Consider the following 24,509-nt stretch of genomic DNA (forward strand, 5'->3'; position numbering starts at 1 on the left):
CAAAATCACAAAAAAGGGAAAACAAAACATTTAAAAAAAATAAAAGAGAATGAAGATACGGAAAAAGTAAGATTTAAAAAAAAGGAATAAAGTGGGAGAAAGTGGGCTTGCCAAATGGCAACTCGAGAGAGAAAGAGTTTAGTAAATTAAAAGAAGACGATTTAGTATAACGAAACTAGCGGCACGATTGGACGTGGAGTTTTAAGAATAGACGATTGGACAATGTGAAATTATTTGTAGATTAAAATATCCGAGAGGTAGGATATTTTTATCCATATTCTTGTTAGCTTTGTTTTAAATATCTTTGGTGCATGAAAACATTTTAAAGATAAAACGTTTTATTATCATTGAGATTCAAAGAAGCGTTTAAAGTAATACTTTCCTAAAATGAGATATTTTAAGAAATGATAAAATACATAATGACTTAAAAATCGGGATATGGAGATCATATATTTAGGGACAGGTCTCGAAACTCGTATGGACCACTTCAATGGTGATATTATAACGTTGTGATAAGATAAGTATTTCATCTTAATCTTAAAATCACTCATTGTAATATGAAACTTGAGATTTATGACTATTCACTGTGATCATATCTTTAGGTAAGTGATTTATGATTTATAAAATCTCATCCTTCGATAGTTAGAAGTGATCATTTGTAGACGTGAGAATTAAGAAGGGTACCAATTTAATGTTTTATAAGTATTTTAAATGCTGCTTTATATTTATTAACAATAAGACCTTGTATTTTTGTTCAGGACATATCATGCCTTGGAGATCTTGCATCCTTGTACAAAGCTGTCACTATGGAGGATATATACTTAGCATATGATCATTTAAAAATTATTGATGATTCTATATATTCATGCATTGTGATAGCAAGGTAGCTTGCAATTACTAGTAATAAATCCGTGTAACATACACTATATTGTGTAGTTTCAAGGGAAAAACCAGAAATGTCACTCTAGATAGCAAATAATATTATTTAATTATATTACTATACTAATTAATAAACAATTGTCATTAAAGAAAAATAGAAAGTCATAATGGCATTTAAGGGGTTGTTCTTCTGATAACAAAACTTAAAAAAATGCATCGAGTTACAACTTTATTTAAGTTCATGTTCTTTTAAGTTTAAACTCGAGTTTAGAAACTCGAACTCAAATTAATGAACAATATTTTTTCTATTCTTAAAAATGATATAATTTTTTCGTTTTAATTCTGATTGAGATGATTTTTTTCTATGCGTTGACAACGAAAAGACGAATAAAATTCCACACATATACTCTATTAAAATTTTTCATCAGCATTGAGTTTTTATTAAAATACTATCTAAATATAAATTCAAGTTTTGACTCACTTAAACACAAACTCAAAAAGATTCGTATCTCAAACCATAACTCAAATGTACACAACCAAATACAAACTCAAGTTATAAATTTAACTCAAATTTTAATTCAAATTCAACTAAAAAATTATACTCAAGTTAAATTCTAAAAGAACAAACTTTTAAGAATTAAAGTGTTGCTCAAATAAAAAAATTTTATAAGCGTTGGTACTTTCTTGATAATGCAACTTTATATATTATTAGGGATATCAACGATGTTTCTAAAACAATTGATGCAATATAAATAAGATTGATAGACAAGTCTCATAGTAAAATTAATCACTTTTTTGTTTTAAGATGCTTGCTAAACTGACATTACTTTCTTTTTGTTTATTTTAGCATTTTGGCGATGATGTACTTTTTTTTTCCGCGTGGGTCCCACAATCTGACATTCTTCTCTTTCTTCGTTATTTCTTCATCTTCCTCACTTCTTGACGCGTGGGCCCCACAATCTGACATTCTTCTCTTTCTTCGTTATTTTTTCATCCTCATCACTTCTTGACACCTCTGTTTCGCCCAAAAATGTCAAAAAGGAGAGGTTTTTTTTTTTTTTAGGAAACCCTTTTAAGAAAATCAATTTTCAAGCGCCAAAAAGAGAGAAAAAAAAATTAATTGCCCCTTTGACTCCTTCTTAGTTGCCATGGCTCTTGTTAATGGTGGGTCCCATAGCCTTAAATGAGGTATGTGCTCATAGTGGAAGTTAATGTTTTTTATGTTTACTATTCTCTTCGTATGTACGTTAGTCAATAAATTGTATTTTTTATAATAAAGATGTAAAAGTAGAATACTGCATTAATTCATTCCTGATACAGTAAATTTTCAAGTTAAAGATACGAGCTTCTTCTCTTGAAAATAAATGAAATATTGTGCTTTTAGAATTACAGATGTGGAATATAATAGATTTTCGTATTGAAGACAATGTGTGGGGCACAATATCAATTGATACTTTTTTGTGTGTTTTAATTTGTTTATTTTCATTTTTATTCATGATAGACTTTTACAATATGTCAGTAGTTCTAACTTCTACATTCGGAGAACAAGCTGAATAAAGGTATAATGTTTTAGGACTGGAGGAACAAATTAAGAATTGGAGTGTTGCTCAAATAAAGAAGTTTCATAAACGTTGATACTTTCCTGGTAATGCAACTTTATATATTGTTGGGGATATCAACGATGTTTCTAAAACAATTGATGCAATACAAGTAAGATTGATATACAAGTCTCATAATAAAATTAGTCACTTTTTTGTTTTAAGATGCTTGCTAAACTAACATTACCTTCTTATTGCAGGAAACCATTAAAAAATCTAAAAGATTTCAAAACAAGAGATCAGTTGAAATATTCAAAAATAAAGGGCATGGTCATTCTATTCGGCCTCTAACACTCCATAATTGGTCACTCGCGCAAAGCAACATAGATGATTGAAAATCTCTGCAAATTTTTCAACACAACCTTATCTACAATTTTTCCTTTTATATCTTTTCTAAGGTTATTGAGATAGTATTATAAGGGCTTTAGGAATCTCTGATTGAATTTATGTGGAAGTTTCAAAAGAAGGCGAATGATTGATTAATTATCACGACTATCTAAGAAATAATCATTCAGCTGTAAGGCATTTTTTTTATAAAAAAATAAAGAAAATATAAAGTACTTTGTAAGTTGATTTGCAGAACATTATGAGCTATAATTTGTCATGAAATTGGAAAAAAAATAAAGAAGTGACGTTTCTTTTCATTACTTGTTCATGCTTTTCCAAATTTGTTTGTGTTGTTGTTGTTTTTTTTTTTTTTTTTTTTGGCTTCCATTTTTTAATGTAACTTTTTGAGAAATTAGTGTAGGTTCCAGTGAACAAGTTTCAAACATATGGCGCAAGGGGAAGCTAATCTTTATTACCTGTAGTGTTTAAACTTTCCTTTCTCTATTCTAGTGTTATAAAGACAAGTTAGCTTCATATAGTTAGATGTAGCTACTGGACTTTTTTGATGTATTATCCTGAATCATGTAGCTCCTAATCGAATAGTGCTTCTAGACGAAGAGCGGAAGAGAGAGCAAGAGCTACGGCGACCTACGAAATTTCATAATGAAGTGAATATATCTCTATGCTTTACGCAGATTAATGTAAAATACGAGGTGTGTGCCCTTTAATTTTTAGTTTGATAATTTTTTTTTTTGTGTGTTCCAAGGAAACTAAATCCTAGATTTTGATGTAAATGTCGAGGTTTTTCTTGTGTTACTACCCAATATGTATGTAACAGGTTTATTTTCCTTAAAGCTATATTTTATGAAGTAATATCTGTTTAAAATGTTTGAGAGTTCAAATTCATCCACAACATTAATTGAATTAAGCCATTTTGATATTGATGATACTGGATGTGCCCGTACTTTTCTTGCTTTGCAAGGCCCGTTCATTTCACTTATTCGAGTTAAGATGTGATTTTATGTGAGAATTTTTTACTGTAGCAAAAAAGTTAGATGTGACTGTTTCTGAGAACTTTTTACTATAACAAAACTCAAATTTTAAACTCGAATCAATGAAGTGAACGAAGCCTTAATTTCTCAACTATCCAAAAGCAAACTTACTTAGGGGCTGTTCAACAAGTGCATTTTTGAGTTAAAAATTTAAAAAAAATAACTCGAGTTATAATTTTATTCGAATTCATATTATTTTAAACTTAAATTCGAGTTTAAACTCAAATTTAGGACTAAAAAAACTTTTTTGACGATAAGTGCAGCGTGAGAAAAACAAATATTATTATATATACAAGACATGTAAAGTCATTATCTACTCTCTGTTGGCCTATATCCAAAATGAGAAAAAGAATCTCACTATAATTTAACACTTATTTTAACACTTTAACGTCAATATCTTCCGTACAGGGTCATTATGTATTACCCATAAAGTACGAGTCACTTTTAATCCTATACCTTGTTACAAGTACAACTTTTCTTTTTTTTTTTTTCTTGTTACTGATTTGTCTGAAAAATTTAAAAAAATCTGTAAAATTAACGTTAACAAGTTACTTTTAATTTTTCTGCGTGAGTCCCATTATTAACCATGTTCCATCCAAACACCTTATATTTAAAAAATTTTTTCCCTTTCCTAATGCTTTTACCACCTTTTATGAAAGAAAACATTGCCTCAATCATTTCTCACATAAAATGTGGAGTTTATTGTTATTTTACCACCTTATATTCGAATCACCATATGCCATATGCAGTTTTCCATGGGATTAACAATCCTGCTTCAACAAGCTTCATGTATGAATATAACATGATACAGAAAACCACTTCCAAATTCCAAACTTTTTCCTTATATTAAATTTGTTTTCATTATCTTCCAACCTTATAGATTAATGGGTTCTCTTCATTTTTTTCAAATTTGGATTGTTCTCTTTATTTTATTTTACAACGACAGAGGGAGTTTATTTTATTTATTTTTATATGTGAAGCTGGGTGTTGCTAACGTACGCAGGGGTGCGTGGTGTTTCAAACTTTTTACCCAAAAAAATGAGATTTTTTTTTTTTTCAAATAACAATATAGAAAACAAATTTAGTAACATACACTATATTGTGTAGTTTCAAGGGAAAAACCAGAAATGTCACTCTAGATAGCAAATAATATTATTTAATTATATCACTCTACTTAAAAATAAATAATTGTCATTCAATTAATGAGAAAAAATAAAAAGTCACGATGACACTTAATTATTTAATGTGGTTGGATTTGTTGTTATTTATATAGAAATTCAATTTTAAACCATTGAGTTTAAATCTGACGGTTTTTAAAGAAAATGCTAACGCATAAAGCCCTCGATACCATAGTCATTCTAAATCTATATTATGAGGTGTTGGTAAAGTACCTTATAATTAATGAAAATAATTAACATTTATGAACGAAACATTCTCTCTTTTGTTTACTTTTAGTTTTGGGAATATGCTTTGTACGTATTGTTGTGTCGAAGACACTTAAATACCGTTCACTTCGTAGATCACACTCGAGTAAGTCCAACTCGAGTGTGAAATTAGGCCGAATTATGCGTTCACTAAACGCAACTCACTCGAGTAATAACTCGAGTTGGTGAGTTTCACCTATCCTTTGTTTTCTCAGTACTCAAGTTTGGTTCTACAGTGCGAATTGTCTATGCAAAAAAGGACACTTCTTTGTAATTAGAGTTTGGTTTTAGTACAAGTGAACACAAAACTCAAGTTTTAAATGTCAAATCAATCTCTTTCTAACGCTTAACTCAAAGTCTAAACTAAACTCAAATTTTTTACAACTCAAATTCACTTTCTTAACTCGAATCAACAAATTTGAGTTACAAATTTTTTATCTCAAAAAAAAAAAAAGAAGAGAAAGTGGCGTAGTTGAGATAATGGTTCTAATAAAATAAATAAATAAACAACGTGAAGAACTATCTGATTGATTAGAAATGATTTGTCTCGTCAAATCATTATTATTATTTATTATCTGATTTATTATTATTATTAAATGTAAATTAATGCTCTTTATTTATTATTATTATTTTTTTGTCAATGTATTACTGACGTCTCTATCAATAGATCCCCAACCCCCCTCTGAAAAGTCCAGTCATATTAGTTATTTACAATGAATGCTTAAACTTACACAATTTGTCATGAAAATACAATACAACTGTAATGGATTATTGGGTTAGACGAGTAATAAGACCACACGTATTTTTTCTTCTTCCTCCTCACTTGTTGATTTCTCTGCAACTATATTTGCCCAAAATGGTCAAAAAGGAGGGAAAAAAAAGAGTGAGGTATTTTAAAAGAAAACAACTAAGCCGGAGAGAAAGAAAAAAAATGAGATCCTTTCTCTTTTTCTTATAGATACTGTCTATTTCCATATTTCTTCTCTCAAGGCAATGCACTCTGTTGTCCATCTCATCATGATGTATTTCGTTATGCATAGCTTTCATTTTCGTCACTACTCCCTCTCACAAAAGAGATTCTCAAAATCTATCGAAGAAAGAAAAAAAAATCCGGTGAAAATGAATTTTTTTTGAAGCAATTTTTTATTCAGAATTGCAATTAACCCGTGACTTGAGTAGTGGGTGAATGCAAATTAGTTAGCCTGAAAAGTCTGTGACTCTGAGTGGTTGGTAAATGCAAATTAATGCACTTTATTTTTTATTATTACTTTTTTTTGTTAATGTATTGTCGACGTCCCTATCAATAGATCCCTAACCCCATTCTGAAAAGTCCAGTCATGTTAGTTATTGTCGATGAATGCTGCCCAGTAATCCATTACAGCTGTATTCTTTCATTATCAGCACATGTATGTGAAAGAATTGAGAAAATTAGAAGAACTTTTCTTCTCTTTTTCTCTCTTAAGGAATTCGGCCAAGCAAGCAAAAATAGGAGAAAATCAATCAACCTTCTCCAATCTCTATTGTCTCCTATTTATAGACAATTAGGAGAAGCCTTTGCTTGTAGATAAAGAAAATAAGAAATCGGTTATTACTATATTTTTAATCTCATTAAAAATATAGTTTCTCTTTTTCTTTTAGAAACAAAATTCCTTCCTTTTTACTATTAGTGTGGCCGGCCAACTCTAACGAAGGAAGGAGAAAATTCTTTCCTAATCCAGTTTTCAGTTTTGGCTTAAATATAATTCAACTCCAAATAAAGTAACATCTTATTTTGCTTATTGAATTTAATTAGAAAACGTGTCGAACAAGTAAACTGGATTACTTAGAGAAGAAGTAACTAAAATCCTAGTGAGATTTTTCCCGGTGTCACACATCCTCTGTGGTCCCACCACAATGTGTGACAAAATAATTAAATAATCACATTATTTAATATAATTAATTCTCAATTAATTTTTCGCGAGTGAAATAAAATCCTTATAATTCATCTTGTCTTGCAAATAATACAAGGATGATAGAAGAACTTATGGACCAATAATTTTGAGCTCTAATAAAATTAATAATTAATTAAACTCTTTAATTAATTAATTAATTAATTCTATTAATTCTAAAAGTTAATCCACTGAAAAACATAGAATTGCACTCTCAAAATTATAGACATAATTTACTTCTAAGAACATGATGCGTCCATTTGATATAGTTACTATATATAGATCAATCCTCCATAAATAATTCATAATTAGAGCTAGGTAAAATCTATTAACCTCTCTAATTACATCTTTATCTTTGAGTACCATTGATTCTCTAATTAATAGTATATTCATAAAACACGTTTATAAATACGAGCTCGTTACTTATTCAAGGACTGAATCAACCCTCAAGTGAATTATTTATCTCCCTCAAAGAAGAAGAAATTGTTTCCATCTTGTATATTAGCATTCTCGGCTACCCATTTCATCATGTTTCTAAGATACAAGGAATAAGATTTAGGATCTAGAAATCCGTACTGAGTAAGTTAAAGAACCCGAATCCACAAATAAGACTCTGCTAATAACTCAAGATTAAGATCATTCTATATATGACCATCGGTAGACTCAAATTTGATTTTTTATACTTAACAGAAATTATCAAAAATTAAATTTTATCTGTATCCCAGTTCTACATAATCTTATTATGCATAATATAATCATTCAATATCCCTCTATAATAATGATGCGGATAACCTCATTCCATTCTTAATGGAAATTACATGTATTAGTAGTGTTTTAATTAAAGATTCTGAAACTTTAATTAAATTCATTATGAACATCGTTTCGATTATTATCCTTAAATATTATTATCTCGTATATAACACTTATATACAATATTTAAGGTTACATAAATAATTACAGAATTTTTAATAATATTCATAAAGTATTCAATAATACATGCACATAATTAATGAATAAACTATTTTATTAATCAAATAATAAAGGGGTTGTTCTTTTGTATTTTTGAGCTAGAGTGATTTAAGTGATGATTTTGAGTTGATTTTGAGTTATAACTTGAGTTGAAGTTGTAACTTGAGTTTGTGTTTGGATGTGCACATTTGAGTTATGATTTGAATTGAGAATCTTTTTGAGTTTGTGTTTGGGTGGGTCAAAACTTAAATTTATATTTAGATAGTATTTTAATAAAAACTCAATGGTGATGAAAAATTTTAATAGGATATATGGGTGCGGTTTTATTCGTATTTTTGTTGTGAATGCATAGAAAAAAAATCATCTCAATCAAAATTAAAACGAAAAAGTTATGACATTTTTAAGAATAGAAAAAATATTGTTCATTAATTTGAGTTCGAGTTTATAAACTCGAGTTGAAGAGAAAACTTGAACTCGAGTTTAGCCCCAAACTCGAGTTCAAATTCGAGTTCAAACTCAAATTTTACAAAAGAACATGAACTTGAATAAAGTTGTAACTCGAGTTCAAACTTTTTCTGAGTTTCGTTGCAAAAGAACCCTAAAATATTCTTATTACATCTCATGCTTTAAGGACACCTATCCCAACATTTATTTCCTTTCTTGTTGCGTGTTCTAAGGCATGTATAAACTCTATAGTTTGTAACCTTAAATTCTACTAAACTTTAGTTGATGTCAGTACATTACTTTTATGTTTCTGTTTATGTTTGCTACAATATCGATTTCCTGTGGGGGAAACCTGACATTATGCCAGTGGCTTAAATTTAGAATTTATTTTATTGTGGTTTTGTTAAATTCACATCACTCTTTCAAAAACTTAATTTTCTTAAAATAGTGGGATTTGTTTAGAAATTCTTAATGTTTATCCTTAAAAATGATTTTAACATTATCATATGTTTAACCGCTTTCTTAATTTATGTTTAATTTCTAAACAAATCTTCACGTCACCAACCCTTATTTGGGGGCGTGACAAAACATATTCAGGTTCATGAAATTGTTGATGCATGCAAGAAAGTTCTTAAAGATTTTCGTAGTGTGAGGTTTCGTCTAAACTTTTTGGCGAGAGAGGGCAACTGAGAACTCTATAAAATAGAGTTATTTTCCTTTTTATTTGCATTTAAATTTACTTTGTTCTTAAAGAAGTTATTTATTTATTTATTTTTAGTTTAGTTTTCTATTATTTTATTTGATTTGATTTTAGTTGATTTTATTTATTTTTTCCTCTAATTATTTTATTAATCCCAAGTTGTGTTTTAATTAGGTGAAAGGTAATTAAGGAGACTAATTGGGATTAAAAGTAATTGAAAAATTAAAAGCTATCAGATTATTTTTCCATTCCAGCCATTTACACTCTGCCACGTGGCATGCATAATCAGAGCCCTAAAGGTTTTTGGCTTAGTTTGGTAGTGCTGTGGATTTTAGAAAAATTGCTTTTAGCTGTGCTGAAGGAAGAGGTAGCTGAGTGTTTGGTAAATTGTAATTATAGTAGCTGTGCTGATACCAAAATCAGTATACTAGTGTTTGGTAAATTTTGAGTTGGAATTGCTGTGGGTACGTATGTAAAATGACCAAAATAGATATGGTATGAAACTTAAATATATATAATTATTTTTGATATTTAGAAATACTTGTTTATCTTTAAAAAAAAAAACATAATGTTATGATTTTGAATTTTTTAACAATAAATTTATAATAATTAATTTTCTTTTTTTTTTTTCATTTCTTCATTCACAATATAATTACAACTAAAAAGAGCATAATGATAAATTGTCACAATTGTTAACGCAACTAAATACCATAATTATCAATTTTCGTGGGGTTCTTCTTAAAAATCTGCAAGAAACTTCGATGCTATGATTTTGTTGTTACAACTAAAAGAACAAAATACAAAATACACACACACACACACACGTAAATACAAATATATATATATATATATCCATACACACACACACGTAAATACAAACATATATATCCATACACACACCACGTATATACGTACAAATACAAACTTAAGTCCTACAAATACACACGTATATACCTACAAACTTAACTCAAATGAAAAGAATTAAGTCGTATTCATTAAGCTTGCTGCAATTTGATCTCGTACTTCATCCATTTCCAGTGATAGTAAAGCTTTATTCTCTTCTACATTATTGTCATCTGGTTGATTTTCTTCATAAACGAAATCATCTAGATTATCCTCGACCCTTTGAAAATGTAGATCACGCTTATCATGCTTCCTAATGTAGTTAAGGAGTGCCATTGTAGCAATAACTATTTTCACTTGCTTTGCAAATGAATAATTTGGCATGTCTTTCAAAATTTTCTATTTTTTCTTCCAGACACCAAATGTGCGTTCAATGACACTTCGAAGAGAAGAATGTGCTTGGTTAAATACCTCTTTATAGCCAGTTGGTCGATGACCCATTCGAAATTGTTCTAAATGGTATCGTTCTCCTCTATAAGGTCTAAAAAATCCTTTTAATTGTGGATAACCCACGTCAACTAAATAGTATTTACCTATTGAGATACAAACACAAAGACTTAGTAAATTATAAAACAGAGTTCTCATGAATATAGAGGAGGTTTTAACCTTCTGGTGGTTTTGGGAACTTCAAACTTGTACGACGTAGTGCTGCTAAGAATATTATTGTATCATGAGCACTACCTTCCCAACCTGCATATACATATGTAAATTTCATATTGAAATCGCAGGCATTCATCACATTTTGGGTTGGCACACGCTTTTTACCAATAAATGGGACTTGATCTTCTGGTCGTATTGTAGCTGGAACGTATACGTCATCTATTGCACCAATACAGTTCTAAAAAGAAGAAAGTTCTATGTTTAAAATGAATACTTTAAATAAGGAAGGAAGCATATAATGAACTAAGAGAATACCTTATAATGAGGCATATATCTACAATCCATTAATATCTCTTGAGGCACTCCACTAAACTCTGGATCATCGGGCTTTATAACACCCATACTCATACGACAGACAATGTCTAGAACATACTCAAAATATCTACTAATGGTTTCACCAGAGTGTTGAAATCGTTCTTGTGTTCAACGATTTCCCGTACCCTGACCTAAAATGAACAAAAACATTCCGATTATTTCAAACGCAGACATATTTCTTGATCCCTGTAATCTGTAGTTACATTACAAATCATTACATAGGGACATAAATACATCCTTATCCATTCTAAACATTCTATAACTTCTAATTTCATGTCTGCCTAATAGTTCCATTACCCACATGTTTCCAGTTTGAGCAGAGTTCATACAAGGATTTTTGTGAATATACTTATTCTAATATTGTTCAATGATGTGTGCAGTAACACAAACAAGTTGTAAACGTAGTTGGGTAATATTGTCAGACATCCCAGCTAATAATGAAGAAACCTGCATGTAAACAATGTTCAAATGAAATAATGGAAAATAACAATTTCTGATGGATAAAAATAGAGTACAATATTCAATACAATGTATTCAAAAGCATGGAAAAAATAATAATCTGGTACATAATTAATGAAAGCCACACTAAAATATTACTCATAGTAAAGGAAGACTCAAGGGACACTCAAGGAAATTTAAGAGGATGATGCTAGGTCGTACTCAAACTTAAGCCAGTTTAGCTGCAACTCAGGTCGTTTCAAAGCCAAAAATGACTCTCTTTTAATCGTGTCTATGCACAAGTGGGTAGCAAAAAAATACAACTCGCTCCCACTCTCTAATCCAGATAGAGAATCAAGGACTTCAATAACTCGTGCAATGCTATAATTTGGTCCTTTAGTTTGTGCAATGGATGATCTGGTACTAATAGCCTCCACTATAGTGACAAGGCGCTCAATTTGTTGAGACAATTTGGCCGCACCGCCAACTTTATGCTTGCCTTTCCCTCTTTTGAATTTCTTTTGTCCCTTATCTAGCTCGATTGGACTCTTCTTCTTAGGGTCCTGTAGCATATCTCTTCCCTTCTGATAGGTGCATCTGACGATCCACTACTCTCAAGTTGTTCAAGTGGAGATATCATTTCATTTGTTGTTTTATCATCCTCACATGGCATCTGTCCAGATGCGGGTGTCCAAGCATACACCCCTGTGGCCACAATATTAGTAAACATCCTATTCAACTTTTCCTCAAACTCTGGGTCAATTCCCTGAGTGCAAAACTTCAATGCGTTAGGATGAATCTGTAAAAATACTTCAATAAATTAAACCTGCCACACACCAACACTACACTATAAAAAATGTGCAACTTCATTCGTATACCTGCAATTTATTATGCCACCATTCGTCAGATGCATCAATAGTATTCTTTTTATTGTTCCAACCTAAACCAGTTTCCTTCCCAACAAGTTCCTTCCAAAGTTTCCAATCATTCTTCAAAGCATCCAACTTATTCTTCAATTGTGTTTTTTTATACACTCGTTTGGTTGCTTCGTTAAATTTTTGAATTACATTTTCCCATCCAACTTTGTCAAGATGTGTTCCAGGTCAGTGTCCACCTTCAACCTCTTTGATACACAAATCACAAAATAGCTCTACTGCCTCGGAATCCCATATTTACCTTGTGGTGCACTACCTTCCATTTGAACAAATGATGACTGAAAGTACTACTACCATTATAAACCCAATGCATATTTGTAGATAATAAAAATAACTAAAGTAACTTAAGACTTTTTTAAGCAAATGATAATGAACAAATAGCTAAGCAAACGAAACCACAAGAGTGTCAACCTCCATTCTTGCTAGTATTGCAATTGAATGGTAAAAACAAATAGAACGGTAAAAAATGGTAAATGATCAAACAGTTTAAGCTGCAAATAAATAACATAGGCATATCATAACATGGTTTGTAGAAATGTTGATCGGGTCATTGGTTAAGCATATGTGTTCTATTTGGCTAAACTGATTGGAATTCTAAAATTAGGCATTAATATTGCTTGTTATTATTATTAGATTATATTAGATTAGATTAGACTAGAATAGATAGTTTTAACAGTTAGAAGCACTTTTTTTGACATTACTGATTATGCATTCTGATTTGTTCTGATACGTACATACATATATACATACATATACATATATATATAAGAAGAAGAAAGAAAGAGGATAAGAAAGGAAGGGGCTATAGAAAAACGCAGTGCAGAAATACATTAAATAAAATATTAGTAACAGTAATCAAGGACAAGAATAAAAGGGAAGATCCGAGAAGAAGAGATATGGCTACGAGAAGAAGAGGGGTGGGGGGGAAGTGGGAAGGGAAGATCCGAACTATGTTTGGTGAAGGAGAGAGAATCACCTACTTGCTTCCATGACCCGCACTGGACTGGAGGGGGAGGAGGAAGGAGACTAACAAAACTATTTATGTGATCTCATTTCTTAATCTCCACACAAATTTAATCTCAGCCTCCCATCATAGTTAATTAGCACTAATTATTTGTAATTAGGTAAACTAAAAATCAATGCTTTATATCCAAATGTTATTTGTGCAGGGCTTCTATCTTATAGGTAGCCATATATTTACTGTGAATTAGGCTTATTTATGTATATACTTGTCTAGTCGTACGTTACTGATATTTTACCAAGGCCGTACACGATATAGGCTTCAAGTGGTTTTTTCTTCTAAGAATATTTAAAGCTTCAATTCCAATCTCTCAAGGCTCAAACCAACCTTACCTAACCTAAAGACCAAAAAACTTGCACTTCAACCAGGAGAAGATACATGAGGTTATATTTCTTTTATAATAGTTTTGGACAACAACACTAATCTCAACTATTGCATCAATTTTGAGTTGTACTTACAGCACAACGGGAACAACGGTGAGAAACTTTCTGTTCCGAGTGAGTTGCTTGCCATTGTCAATCTGTTCCCACCAAGTCAACCTATTGTAGATGCCCTGATCATCGGCAAACGGGGTTACCTTTTTCCAATGAAAGAACTGGTATGTAACCTGAAGGAAAGAACAAAAAGAAAGAAATCAACCACACTATCTGCCAATATAACACAGAACTAGATTGAATGAGAAGCCACGGAAGGAAAAAAACAAAGAAGAACTAACACGAACTTCATTTTCTAGCTTGATGATGTTGGAGAACATTAATTTTAAGTATCAAAATAGCTTGATGATGTTGGAGAACATTAATTTTAAAAGAGTCCCTTTTTTGTTTTGACGAAAATTTTGTGGTCGTGAAGATTATTGGGTAAATAGGACCAATAGTGGAATTTTACTTGCTTCAAAATGAGAGTTTAAATTGGAGTCTGTTAGAAGCTGTAAAATCAAAGGAATTAAATGGTGAAATCTGTTGGAAACGGAAAATTTTATTGAAGAACAAAGTATGAGAATCTCATTACAATGGCATAAGACACCAAGACTACAAACATAAGTTCTTGCAATTCCATCCAAAAAAATAGTTCTTGCAATCATTTATCTACACACACGGATTAATGCCTACTATGGATTAAAAACCGAAACCCTAACGAGCACATTTTCCATTTTTCTGCACATTCAGTAAAGGATGTAACACAAAAAACCCAAAAATTTGGGGACAAATCAGAAGCAAATTTTGAAATACTAAGATTAATGGAGTACTTACAGCAAAACGTGCTTAAGAGGGCTGAGGTTGACCGGCAAAACTCGGGAGAGGAGACCGAAAGAACAGGGAGACCAGCGAACAGAGGAGATCGGAATGGAGCGCAAACTAGGAGACCAGCGAACGGTGAACGGAGAACGGATCGACTGGCGAGAGAGGGGAGCGAGAAAGGAGAGAGAGAGGAGCGAGAAAGGAGAGAGAGAGAACGGGGAGTGATGGATTGCAAGAGGTTCAGTCATGAGAGAGAAGAGAATGTGGAGTGATGGAGATAGGTGGGTAGATGGGGATTATTTTGTTTCAACGGCGGTAAAATGAGAATAAAAATTTTTCATTAATGTGAAAGGAATGAATTCTCGCATAAGCTAGAATCCAAAGCACTCAACTTGCTGCTTCATGAAAACAACTTAAAATTATTGAAGAAACACTTATTTTTGGTTCTTACCAAACAACAAAAACAGCTTAAGTCGGAGAAAAAAGTGCTTTTAAGGTCTAGAATCAATACCAAACTAATCCTTTGGTGTTTGCTTCGCTGACGTGTGAATGAGGAAAGCTTTATAAAGTTTTTGGCAGCCGCAAGACCAAGGATAGCAGCCCCCCCTGTGATTATTCCTTCACCACGTGAAGTTACATTCCAAGAGAAGAACTCTTCCACGTGCACAAGCCATCCATGTCAGCCAACCAAACGCTGCCACCTGACCTAGCTTGCGTCAGACCCTAATGGACTTGATCCTTCTCTTTGGCAAACGAGAGACTTTTCCAAGGCTGTATAAAAGCCTTTCAACCGCAAATCAATAAGGGGGAACCCTGCGATTACTTCACAAAGCAAAGCACCCAAAAACAAGAAAAGCCCCCATGGGAAAAGCTGAGAGAAAAAATTAGGGAAAATTATTTTAGGAAATTTGGGGTCATTTTTTTTAGGATTTTTACTTTTAGTTTTAGGTTTTGTAAGGGAGAAAATATTTTAAAGATTAAGAATTAAATATTGAGGATTGAAGAGTTAAGTTTGGATCCTATGACACCTCCATATGAGTTTTTTTTTTTTCTAATTTCTCTATCTCTATATTTTTATAAATTGAGATGTTGGAACCCTTAATTTATTTTAAATTAATTATGTTTTAGTTTTATTTTTTAGAGCTCTGATTTAGCCCCACTATGATATTTTAATTTCTTTTATTCGAGTTATTTATTTTTATTTTCTAAGATTGAGTGTTCATCACCGTTCTTAATGCTTCTAATTAATTGACCACTAATTAGATGATTGGTTAATCATAATAGAACTAGAAGGAGATTTATGTGTTGAGTTCATTGTGTTGAATGCCATAAATTGCATGTGAGATAAGAATATACTTGCATAATTTGTGTGATCGCTACATGAAAATCTATGAATCGTTCATGACACTTTGATTGTTCTAATTCACATAGGAATATAGTGGGTTAGCAATTGATGGGAGACTTTTGGTGTAACTCGGAAGAGAGCATTGAATAAATTTGGGATTTTCGATTGTCAACTTGGATAATAAATATGAATAATGAAAATTGAGGAATTAAAGTGGATTAGTTATGGTGAAATCGGTTGCTCTAGTATTTTAGTTATTTGTTTTGTTTTACTTTTATTTGTTTTAGTATTATTCTCATTTATTCGGTTGTTCAAATAATTTTAGAGTTAACCAATTTCGGTACTTAATTAAAATTAACGCAATCCTCGTGAGAACAATACTTTATTAATTACTTTATTACTTGTATGCGATATTGTGCACTTGCAATTATAAACTTTATGGTTTGTAACCTTAAATTCTACTAAACTGTGGTTGATGTCAGTACATTACATTTATGTTTGCTACAATATGAATTTCCTGTGGGGAAACCTGACATTATGCCAGTGGCTTAAATTTGGAATTTATTTTATTGTGGTTTTATGAAATTCACCTCACTCTTTCAAAAACTTAATTTCCTTAAAATAGTGGAATTTGTTTGGAAATTCTTAAATGTTTATCCTTAAAAATGATTTTAACATTATCATATGTTTAACCGCTTTCTTAATTTATGTTTAATTTCTAAACAAGCCTCCACGTCACCAACTCTTATTTGGGGGCGTGACATAACATATCCAGGTTCATGAAACTGTTGATGCATGCAAGAAAGTTCTTAAAGATTTTCGTAGTGTGAGGTTTCATCCAAACTTTTTGGCGAGAGAGGGCGACCCCCTCCGAATGGATGGTGGCCTTTGATCCCAACAGACGATGGTGGCCGGACTTTTTTCTTTTATTTATTAATTAGAATATTAAAGGTTATTATTCAATGTGGTTAAGTTTATTGTTATTTACATAGAAACTCAATTTTAAACAATTGAGTTTAAATCTGACTGTTTAAAAAAATGCTAATGCATAGAGCCCGTGTTGTGTAATTTTGCTATGCAAGTGTACGTGTCGAACAAGTAATAAAGTGTACACGAGTACGGATATCCTTCCCACGGAGATTGTATGATCGATTGTAAAATGTAGAAATCACGCCAAACACCAATTTAAGTGATGAAAGTTCATTAACTAAAACTCACTACAACAATAAAAAATGAAGAAAAACAATTTCAAATGCAAGCAAAAAGGGTGGCAAGAGCAAGAGAGTTCAGCTACAAATTATAACCAGTGATTTAAATAAGCTAGGATTACTAATTTCCCCTCAATTTTAAGTCTGACAATAATTACTGCAAAAATGCTGTAGCAAAAATTACCCCTGTAAATTGAAACTTAGTTTGCTGCATAAAATTCTTCCGAATTAATATGATAAAAAATTATTCACTACAAGAAAAAGGGCTTTTCGTAGCGGTTAGTTATAGCCTTTCTAAAAAAACTTTACTGCTAAAGTCTATAATAGCGTTTATAAAGAGTTATAATATATATATTAAAATTTGTTGCCATTTTGACTGATTGTTTTATATATATTTAAAAATATATAAATGTACATATTACAATTACATTGAACGGGCATTGAAAATAAATTTTTTAATTTTCTCGCTCGCTCACCCCCCCCCTCCTTTTTTTTGCTGCTCCGAAATGCGTGTATTAAAATAACATTGGGCATGTAATGGAAAAATTGTTTCCCCAAATTTTCAAATTCCCGCCATTCCATTTACAGTGATTGTGGGCGGACGTTTTCGCCCCTATTTTTTTATTTTTTCCTTTGCCTTTGCCGTGGGCCTTTTCGTCATTTTGCGCTATGTTGCCCTACTCCTCTTTTCTCCTTTCATTTCTTCCTCCTGTGCCATTTTTCCTTCCTTTTTTTCCTCTGCTTCTTCTTCTCATTTGATTCTGTTTTGTTCCATTGTTTAGTTTTCCTCTGTGATTTCATTGTCTTTGCATCTTCGGTGGGCTTTGAGTGTAAATTTGGGATTTTATGGTTTTTTTGTTAATTGTTCTATATTTATTAGAATCTTTTGTTCATAGTTTTAGGTTATTTTTAATTTCACCTCCGATTGAAATTTGGGTTCGAATCTGATTTTGTAGTTTTTGGTTAGCTATGAGTGTAAGCTTTGCTGGACTCTGCACAACAATGAGGGGAATTGCTTGGCCCACACTCAGGGGAAGCGCCACCAGACGAATTTGGCCAAGAGGGCGGCTCGCGAGGCCAAGGAGGCTCCTGCTCAGCCTCAGCCCCATAAGCGCAAAGTCCACATTCGGAAGATAGGCATGTCTTCCTTTCTTCTCATTTGTGTTGTCTTCCTTTCTTCTCATTTGTGCTTTAGTTTTTGCTCTTATTGTCATTTTGACAAACAGTTGGTGGGTTGGAAAGTTTCCTCGCATCCCGCCTCTCCAGATAGGCCCGCCCTCCTCTCTCCAATGACTACGCCTCCGCCTCATGTAACATTGGTCAGTTTGTTGTTTTTGCCCCAAATTTCCTTTCTTGCATTGTGCTTGTTTGGCGCTAACTGGATTTCGCCCTAGGGTTCGTGGAAATTTTTGATTTGGTCTAGTTTATGGATTTTGTCGATTGCAGTTTTTCAGAAGTTGGAGATTGATTATGTGATTAGGGAGAGCCACCGGGAATATCTGCCTAATTCTTCAGGACCAGCCACCATTATTAGAATCTTTAGAGTTACGAGAGAAGGTGAGTTATTTTTATGCATTTTCTGTTATGTTGATGTTTGTTTACTGAGAAAGTTGTGTCATTTTCTTTTTTAATTTACTTCTGAACTCCTAGACTTTGTAAAAATGACACTAGATTTAGCTATACAAAAAGAGCGCTTTGTTTGAGCTGAAAAGGAAGTTACACTACTTATGGTAAATTTCTTTTCTTCATACAAGAAGTTGACTAAAATAGTTTAAAAGAGAAAAGGATATGGTGGCTAAGAGTTTGGCCTAGGATGACTAGAAATAGAGTTGGATAGAATTCTGGTAGAAATCTTGCTCATTTTTAAGTCTTTTACATGTTCTGTAAATGGCTTTAGCATAATGGAGCTCTTGTAGTTATGTTAAGGGTATCTTGTAGCACTTCAACAAAACTGAAAGATGTTAACCTTTTGTTTTGGTTTTTTATAGACTTTTCGTTGTTATCGACTTTACCATACAAAAGTAGTATTCTTGGTGGAGAAAGACTAGGTCTGATTATCTCTTAGTGCATGAAATTCATATGTGTGCAGAGAGTTTACTACATTATCCTGCAGAGAATGTCATGTGTTGGGACTGTATGTGGGGTGAGGAACTTATAGAATATGTCATTGGTTTCTTCAAACCTAAAAACATGAGGATTGATGTGGTATCAAAGTCTTTTGATTCAGAAGGTAAGCTTTGTGTGTGTGTGTCAAACGGGTGGGTGGGTGGGTATCAAAGTCTTCTGATTCAGAAGGATTGTGGGTGTGTGTCTTCCTGGTGCTAACCTTGTCAAAGATGTCAATGTAAAGAATAAGATGGAAAAGAACTCAATTGTTGAGGTAATGCATTGATAGATCTCTTTAATAAAAGAACTCAAGTGCTCTTGCTCACAAGTTTTTGCCTTTATAGTAAAATTTGTTCTGCTGTTCACTTGTATGGTTTATCTGGTTTTTTCTTTTTGTGCTTCATTAGGTAATGAATTTATATGTTTTAATTAATTAATTATACTAATTTTGTGACAGGTTAATAGTTGCTATCTTGGAGGAGATGACTTTTTTGTTGGAGCATTTTGTCAAGATGGATTATTTACTTAACCATTTCATTTGGCTAGACGTTTTGAATATTTTGATATCTCTAGTTATTTCTCTGTATTCTTTACTAGTTTTTAATGTTAAAGTTGTGGACAAATGGTGTGGCTTGTGTTGTAAACATCTTATTGGCAACTTTGTAGATATTGATAACAATTATTACATTGAATGTTTTCATGTTTTAATTTGAATGTTTTTATGTTTTAATTTGAATGTTCGTATTTAGATATAAGATGTTGTTCGGAATCACTATCTATTTGAATGAATTCAAAAGGATATCAATAATAATTTTAAAAAGTTACAACAGTATGAACATAACAAGGAAAAAAAGTTATTAATCTGTATCGTAGCTATGTTAAAGAGCTGTAAGAGGATGAAAATAACTTTTCTTACACGCTATAATACTTCAATTCTATAGCGCTTTTTATAACTCTCCTGAAACGCTATGTTTTCTTAGGACCTATAATAGCGCCCGCTGTCCTAGCGCTCTAAAAAGCGCTATTGATAGTGATTAATAGCGTTTTTTGTCAGTTACGAAAGGCCTTTTGTGGTGTAGTGCTTCAAACCATTTCTAGCATATTCCTATGTGGATCTAGTTATCAGAATGTAATTTTCAACACTTGTTTCACTAGGTTATACAAGTTGAACAATATATTCCTATACCATTTACAAATCAATAAACTTAAACAATAGTATTGAACTTGCATCATCCATGTTAGATCCAACTAAAATCAACATTTCCAGTATTAATCTTAGTTTCGTATATAGCCAATCAAAAATAGAAATAATCAATCAACACACATGGATGAACAAGAATAAAATCAGTACACATTCCATAAGCAAACTATTTTTCTTACAACCTTAGTTCTATTAACAATCCTAGTAAGAACAACTTAGCTCATAAATGAATTTACGAAAACCAAATTCTCACTATAATTCATTGTTCAATAAAATTAGAAATTCAGATAAAAATTAAATACAATAGAGAGATAGAAAAAAATTCAGCTGATTTAGAGCTTCAATCTTTTTCCCCTCTTTTCCTTTCTTCAAGCAAGTTTTCACTGGATGAAGAAAGGCACTGCTCCCCTTTTTTTCCTCTTTAATCCGTACCGATTCACCAATTTAGCTCTCTTTTTTTCTTTTTTTTTTCTCTCCCATAAAAATGGCATAAGACCTTATTAATGCTTCTCCTTTTTTTTCTTTTTGGTTTTCTTGGGATCTGTACGCTGAGCTAAGGGAGCAAGATGGCCTTCCTCCTTCTGTGGGCTGCAAAAAGATGGGATATTAATCCCCCTTAGAATCAACGCCAATGACAAAGCCTTAGAGCTGATGATGTAGCTCTTCCACGTGGCGTGAACTGAGTAGAAAGAGAGTGTGGTGGACAGCTGGCGGTGCAGGGCTGGTCAAATACGCTGGTGCACGGAAATCAAGTGAGCCACAACGCAGGTGATCGAACAAGATGGAATTAGGAATTAATTCCCTTGACATTTTTGACCACTTTCAACTTTATCTTTTTAATTTGACTCCTTTTTTTTTTTTTTTTGTATTTTTGACCCTATGTCAATTCAAACTTTTCACTATGGTCATACAGTTATACAAATGAGAAGATTAATTATTTTGAAAGGAAAACCAAAATAGAAATTACTAAAATTAAAGTAAATAAACTAAAATAAATTAGAATAAATCTAAAATGAAAAGTAAATTCATTAAAATTCAAAATAAAGTAAATTAAAATAAAATAAGCTAAAAATCTCAAAAACTAGCAATTTTAAATGCACACAAATAGTGAAATAACTCTATTTATAATAGAGCTATCAACCCACGTTGCTACAGTCATTCCAATTCTATATTATGAGGTGTTGTAAAGTACCTTAATCAATGGAAATAATTAATATTTATCAACGAAACACTCTCTCTTTTGTTTACTACTAGTTTTGGTAATGTGTTTTACACGTATTACCGTGTCGAAGATGCTTGAAGAGTTTATTATTTATCAGAAGATGAGAAATTTATTTATACAATCAATTAAGAATTTTTTAATCCATTTTAAAAATACGTTTCTAAAATTTTATTTGAAAAATCCTCATTTTTTTATTTTAAATAGTTAGTGATAAAAGAAATCTTTATAATTCTAAATTAGAAGAAGAAGATTTAGTATAAAAAAATTATCCATAAAGGTAATATTTAATATGATAAAAATTATATTGAAAATAATTAAGTAGGAATAAATTTAAAGAAAATTATTTTAATATTGACAAAAAATTAAATAATAACGCGCTGATTAGGAATTTGTTTCATAGGAGTTAAAATAAAAAATATATTTTAGAAAAACACATATGTAAAAAATTAAAATGATAAAAAAATCACAAAAAATGAACATAAAACATTTAAAAAAATAAAAAAGAATGAAGATACAGAAAAAGTAAGATTGAAAAAAAAAGGAATAAAGTGGGAGAAGGAGGGCTTGCCAAATTGCAACTTGAGAGAGAAAGAGTTTAGCAAATTAGAAGAACACGATTTAGTAACAAAAAATTACGCGTAAAGATAACTTTTAATATGATAATAATTATACGAAAAACATTTAAACAAGGACAAATTTAAAGAAAATCATTTTAACATTAACAAAAAGATTAAATAATAACGTGCCTTAGAAGTTTATTTCATAGGAGTTAAAGTAAAAAATATATTTTGAAAAAACACATACGTAAAAAATTAAAATGTTAAAAAAATATATTTAAAAAAATAAAAAAGAATGAAGATACGGAAAAAATAAGATTGAAAAAAAAAGGAATAAAGTGGGAGAGAGAGAGCTTGCCAAATGGTAATTTGAGAGAGAGAGTTTAGTTCTTTTAATAGTTGTTTGATAATATATATATATATATATATATATATATATATTATTAGCGCGCGAGTCTCTAGGGACAGTATCCAATAAAAAAAAAAAGAGGGACTTTTTTTTTCTTTCTCTCCCGTTCAGTTATTTTCTTTTTAAAAACCTCTCTTTTTTTTCGTCTTTTTTGACCATTTTAGACTAATATAGTTGTAGAAAAATCAACAAGTGAGAAAGAAGAAGAAAATATACATGTGGTCCTATTACTCGTTCAACCCAATAATTTATTACATCTGTATTGTATTTTCATGACAAAATGTGTAAGTTTAAGCATTCATTGACATGCATATTAATTCGTCTGGCAAATCTAAGAAGTCAACGAGTTATTTTCAATTTTTCTTCACTATTGACACATCGAGATCAAGTCACATAGGTTAATTAATGCTCTTTATTTATTATTATTATTATTATTATTTTATTAATGTATTGCTGACGTCTCTATTCATAGATCTTAGATAAAGACATCAGAATTCCCCAACCCTCCACTGCAAAGTACAATCATATTAATTATTCTCGATGAACGTTAACATTTAAACTTACACACTTTACCATGAAAATATAATACATTATACAGTACCCTAGCTTAGTTTGGTAATGCTGTGGATTTTAAAAAAAAATACTTTTAGCTATGCTGAAAGAAAAAGCAGCTGTTCCAAGAAGCAGCTAAGTGTTTGGTAAATTGTAATTATAGTAGCTATGCTGGTTCCAAAATCAGTAAATAGCGTTTGGTAAATTTTAAGGTGGAATTGCTGTGGGTATGTAAAATGACCAAAATAGACATGATATGAAATTTAAATATATATAAATGTTTTTTGTATTTAAAAATACTTGTTTAACTTTAAAAACACATAATGTTTTGATTTTGAATTTTTTAACAATAAATTTATGATAATTAATTCTTTTTTTTTCCATTTCTTCATTCACAATATAATTACAACTAAAAGAAGCATTAGTGACAATTACTCAGGGACAGTTGTAGTCTTCGAGTTGTGGAATTGTTTTTGGCATAGAACTTCGCCTTCTCAAAAATATCAATTGACCCCATCGCCTTTTCCTAAAAAGTTATACCATTCTGTTCCATCCACAGAGACCAAAGTATAAAGGCTCACAAGGATAAAAAAAACCAACTGAAAAGAAAATGTATAACTGAATGAATGAATATATGCAACCTCTTTTACATTTGTCCGTGAGTAGGAAAAAAAAAATCAGAATGTAAGGTAGATAAAAATCATATAACAAACATCTTATATGAAGTAGATAATTCATTCAAAATTACAAAACACGGCATGCATGGAAAGAACAAAATACAAAATACACACACCTGAATACATAAATAATATATCCACACACACATAAATACAAACATATATATCCATACACACACCACAGTGTACCTACAAATACAAACTTAAGTCCTAATTAAGGGGCAGTTCAATTACCCTCATGTGTTGCTCCATAAAAACCTTTCTACCTTGGTAGAAATAACAAAATCATACAAACAAAATTGGATAACAGGAAGTCAGTTTCTTGAATCTTCAATTTCCCTTTCAACAGAATGTGAGAAAATAACAGTATACATTGAGAACAACCTAATTACTCTAAGCGG

At 31.2% G+C, this 24,509-nt stretch overlaps 1 pseudogene; it reads left to right on the forward strand.

Moving 5' to 3' along the window:
- The window catches only part of LOC21403234, a 39,892-nt pseudogene extending 19,940 nt beyond the window's left edge, over positions 1-19,952 (forward strand).
- The last annotated feature ends 4,557 nt before the right edge of the window (positions 19,953-24,509 follow it).

This window comes from Morus notabilis, unplaced genomic scaffold, assembly GCF_000414095.1.
Source record: "Morus notabilis unplaced genomic scaffold, ASM41409v2 Scaffold388, whole genome shotgun sequence".
In the NCBI taxonomy this organism is placed as follows: Eukaryota; Viridiplantae; Streptophyta; class Magnoliopsida; order Rosales; family Moraceae; genus Morus; species Morus notabilis.